This window comes from Chelonoidis abingdonii, chromosome 4 (genome assembly GCF_003597395.2).
Source record: "Chelonoidis abingdonii isolate Lonesome George chromosome 4, CheloAbing_2.0, whole genome shotgun sequence".
In the NCBI taxonomy this organism is placed as follows: Eukaryota; Metazoa; Chordata; order Testudines; family Testudinidae; genus Chelonoidis; species Chelonoidis abingdonii.
This window is the reverse complement of record NC_133772.1, coordinates 57,408,221-57,413,435: the sequence shown is the minus strand read 5'-3', so window position 1 is coordinate 57,413,435 and position 5,215 is coordinate 57,408,221. Positions and strand designations below refer to the sequence as shown.

Genomic DNA, 5,215 nt, shown 5'->3' with positions numbered 1-5,215 from the left:
AGCAGAAGTTTAACTCAAATTGCAACAAAATCTGTAAATCAAGCCTTAAATGTCCACTCACAATAATATAGCCATTTGTAAGATTGTCAACTCCCGGAACTTATAAGCTAATTATAAATGAGCCACTGGTGGTTATGCAGTTTGTCTTAAAGCATCTGCATTTAATTACACATTGATTTTTATCTATGACTGTTCATTCTGAAAGCCCACATAGGCTTTTGACAGAAACACCAACATATTATTCGATTTCAAAAGTATATTAGCCACACTTTGTTTTATTCTAGGTTTTAACTGCTTATTATTTCATACTATTATGAGAGAGACAAATTTGTAATATTCCAGTTTGTGCCCATACAATGAATCGCCAAATGTAAAGTGGTTTGTCTGAAGGTTTTGCTGAAAGTTTGCAGCCCTTTCTAGCCAAGCAGGATCCAGTGCTAAGTGAAATGAGTACAACTTGGTTGAGTTTGTGTTTTTTGTGTTGATCTCATGTTAAACTTGTAGCTCTGTATAATTTTTTGCACAGAACCACATGGAACTTAGCAGTTTCTTTGACTGAGTTTCACATTGAATTCTTTTGAGATCCCTTCAGACCTGAAACTCAGGAGATGCAAACCCCAGCAAACCAAAGCATTAAGAGATTTGTTTTTACAAACTTAGCACATATATTACCATTGGAATGATACAGAGAAGATTAGCCTGGCCCCTGTGCAAGGATAACATGTAAATTTGTGAAGTGTTTCCCAAACTTCTGAATTTCGTGCAGCTCTAAGTCTAAGTGATCAGCTGTATGGTTTTGCAGTTCTCAACAGAAAGGGTATGTCAAAGTGGCAACAAGAGTAAATCAGCATAAATCAGTGGAGTTGTCTGATCTGGTCAAGTATTATTTATTGAGTATCAACAAGTTGTTTGGCACTTTTATATGTACGTATATGTATGCTGTCTGTATAGCTCCTGCTCTGATGATGTTAGAATCTACTTCAGACAGACAAAACAGATCAGATGCTAATAGCTGGCAAAAGATTGAGATTGTGGAATGCTCTAGCAGGGTCATTTTCAAAAGGTTTCATGGAATCAGTGGTGTATGAGAGGAGGAATACTTTCATACTCAGAGAAGAATATAGGAGAATTTCACTAATTCGCTTGGCTAATGTGAAATTCATCCTGGTGCAGTGAGCCAGCATGAGGCCCAAGTGCCTCTTAAACCCTATTTTGAAAGTTTAAATGGAAATTAAGTGATTGCTGGATCTTGCCCTCTACACTAGGATTAATACCTTCCGTTAGAGATCACCAAACTTTTTCATGCTAGTGAGTATGTGAACAAATATGACTGTTTAAATAAAATGACCAAGAATTTTAAAAGGTCAAGATTAAAGAGAGAGACTACTTCTCGGGATATCCTTTTTCATTTCTCTTGACCAGTGCCATTTATACTTCTTCATAATATACTATTATAATGTACGATTTGAAAAATAATGAAGACAGAGGGCTGGATTCTTTATTCCAGTCTGTCTTGTGATACCACTTGAGGGACAGAGGGGTAAGGAACTGGCCACAGGTAGCCCACACAGATTTGCCCTATTGGAGAAGAACTCCTTGCTTGGAGCAGTTGCACTGGCTCCAGGTCCTACAATTGCCATGCCCCCTTGATGCTGGATAGGGGGAACAATGGGGAATGGGCATAATAGAGTATCATTTTGCCTCACACATCTTTTGCTTGTGTAATGGCTTCTACATCAGTGGCATCAGTTAGTGCTACCTGGAAGTGGCTCTAACTAATCATGGCTTTGGCTTGCCTTGAGAATCAGGAAGGTATTCTGGCTCCCTGACATTTCCCCCGCATGCTGATCTGACCTTTGAAGGAGAGAATGAAGCCCATAGTAGTAATATGAGACTTAACTACAGCTTTCTGCTAGTAAAACTTTCCAGGGAGAATAGGGTGTGAGAACACTGGCTGTCTTGATTTTTGTGAGGAAACACTGGATTTCTACAGTTAGCTCAGTGACAGCTAGTGAAGGGTTGTACTGCTGATAGCCACAAATGCCTCCACTTAAATTTTGTTTTTCAATATTATTCTCATATAAATATGGAAGGTGGGAGTCAAAGCAAAAATTAAAAACAGTCAAAGAAATGTAGCATTTCACACATCATTGATTTAACTGTAGTATCAAGTAAATTATGTGACAAAAACAACTATTTTTTTAGATGTTCAGCAGTCAGTCTCTATTCAGCATCCCTAAAGGTAAACCCATGCTTAACTTTAGGGATGTGCTAAACTCCTGTTGACTTGGATGGGATTTAAGCATATGCAGAAGTACTTTGCTGAACGGGCATGGATTAAAGCATGTGCTTAAAAACTTTGCTGGGGTATCAGTTCTGAAACAACAGGATGAGCTGAGATGGGAATAAGATTTTTAAATCAGTTTATTACCATGCTTCATAGTTTGTTGTGGAAGTATAAAGTGGAATTCCAGTGGCATTGATATAGTATGTTGTTTGAGGTTTCCCCTGAAGGACCACCCTGGTTGGAAATGTTTAACTAGAAGATCCTTGAAGTGAGAAAAGTAAGTAATTCATTAGCAAAACAAGACATGACTGAAATCTCAGAAGTACTGGCTACAATATTGCTCTTCTTTCATCCATGTCGAATATTGATCTGAGAAATGAATGTTTGCATCATCTCTGCAGCATAAGGAAGGAAATAGCATGCCTGAGACTTGCTCTGTTTGAGTATGCAAAACAGACGCTTAACTGTGTTTGCCTTTTTCTTTCCATTTAAATGACTCATTTTCAGGCTGAATAAAATAATAAATTTTCTAGTTATTTTTGTGTATCAAAAGGATTCAAAGTAAATCTGATATGAACCTGAAATTTTGGAGGCAAGCGGTATATCTTTTCTTTAAAATTTTTTGGTAATTTAAGAAGCAAATCCTATGTTTTAATGCAATCATTTTAAAAGGAGGATTCAGACTATTTCCTCCCACATATGTCTAACCTATCCTCTTTTATTTCAAAGGGTTAGTTCACACTAGAAAGTTTAGATTGCAAATTATTTTGTTGAAGGCATAATAGAAAATCTGAAGCTGAATTTATTCAAAAACAACATAGAAATTGACTGGAGTTAAATCTAATAATGTGTGGGTGGGAGGGGTGGATAAAAACACCTAAGCCACTGTCTTTTGAAGCTGAAGACTTATAGTCCAAGAATGAAGTTTCCTCCATAAATTGAAAAGACCAGGCACTGTGGAGGAAATTTTCAGATAGTAGTCTCCAATTATTTATGTGATAAATTACAGATGCATCTGTTTGCTCACATCGTTGAGCATGCAAGTAAGCATTTACACTCAGATCCAGCAACAAAGTGATGGAGGACCAGCATTTGCCTGTGGAAATGGATACATGCAAAATTGTATTTATGGTAGCTGAAAATTAAGCCCTTGGTTTGATTGCATCTTTTAAAAATTGGACACTAAAGAATTCTGTGATCACACCTATTGAAGGTTGTAGTCTTGGTACTTTCCAGGATCTGAGCACTTCTAATAGTGCTATAAGTTTCTTCTTACTAGTGGATATACCGAGTCTGTGTAGCATTTTTCTGCACTGTTTCATTTTAAGCATCTAGTTTTGCTTGAGTCAGTTACTTAGCAAGAAATATAGGCAAATAAGCAGTCTTGGGGATGCAGATAATTTAAAATAGATCTAAATTTTGCTTATTGCTATGCCTGCATGCTAGGTGGTCAGGTATTGATTTTATGGTATTGTGTGATAATATAAATAGATTAAGTGAATGGAGAAAAGGTTGACATTTTGCAGGCATGAAAGCTTGGTAAATAGGCTGTTTTGTGGGATATTAATGTAAAAATATTAATGGGAACTTTTCTTAGCCAGTTTCAGAGAGGACAGTCATTCTGTCATATTACTGACTTGCAACGAAGTCATGTACAACTAATATAGATCATAAAATCTCATCTCAGTCAGCAGTACTGTCAGGCTATCCAAGCCACTGTTCACAAAACAGAGGGGCCTTGGTGTCAGGAATGGGCCCTTTGTCATCCCAGTGAAAATCTGCCCAAATCTGGCCAAGTTATAAGCCTTAGAAAAATTGCAGTTTGCACATGCACGTTACAGACTTCTTAGATTTTAGTCACTAAATTTGCCAAAGGTTTTGCCCACACTGAGCATGTCCAGACTGGGGATGAGAAGGACTTTTACTACAATTACCACTCTGGCCGCTGTGGGCAATGCCAGGCCAGGATCTGGGCATCCGAGCTGTGAGCAGGGAGCTTGTCTCCTGTGCACTGTGACCCATGCTGGTGGGACCATGCAGGCTGGAGGAGGAAGCTTCTTGATTTTGAATGAAAAGGGGATAAGAGCCAGAGCTATGGATAGAGTAGATGGGGACAAAGAGTTGGAGCTGGACTGAAACCAAATTTCAAAATTTTTGAATTTCCTGTGAGCTGGAAATTCTGAATTTCAGCCAGCTCTACTGACATCCCATGGACTGGACCTAAGCAACCAGTTAGTTGCAGAGATAGTGGATATGTGAATACATCATTACCTGGCTAAACAAAGCCAGAAGATTTGATACCAGCTTATGTTACTATGTTTTCTTGATTATTCCACTTATTGCAGAAAGCAGTAGAAATTGTATTGGTTGCCAGCATGAAATGTGAGGTAATATTACGGGCTGAGATGCCACTTTTACTTAACTGATCTTTTTTAATACAGTTCCTCTAATGGATACATATAAACTGGCATTTAAGCTAATACAATTAAATACCCCACTGTACATATAAACTGCAACTTAATTGGGAAATTTATATTGTGTTCCATTTCAGAAATATGGAATACTCTGACATTATTTTAATATTATATATAGATATACTGGATTTTAAGAAGAGTTTATTTAGATTTTTAAGTTTCATGATGAATGCTAAAACATTTTTACTTAAGAATTATAGCTTAACTGTGCCATTTGATCAGCTTTCCTAAATTACATAAGTACAATGTTATGATGTATTTTAAAAAGAGCAAAATCCATTAAGTGCCTAAATGTGCTTCAGTAGGCTTTGTATATGAAGGATGGAATGACACAATTTTACAGTTATGCTATTGCAGCTTGAAATATTGCATTATGCACATTTTAAAATTTAATTTTCAAAATGAGTATTAAAAATTCCTATTAAGATATAATAGAATGTAATACTAGCTGAAT

General features: G+C 36.9%; 1 non-coding gene across 1 annotated transcript; it reads left to right on the top strand.

Annotated features, from left to right (window-relative positions):
• The first annotated feature begins 644 nt into the window (after positions 1 to 644).
• Positions 645 to 751, top strand: LOC116818692 (U6 spliceosomal RNA). The gene has a single exon (XR_004372253.1). It is a non-coding gene; the product is annotated as a U6 spliceosomal RNA (small nuclear RNA).
• The last annotated feature ends 4,464 nt before the right edge of the window (positions 752 to 5,215 follow it).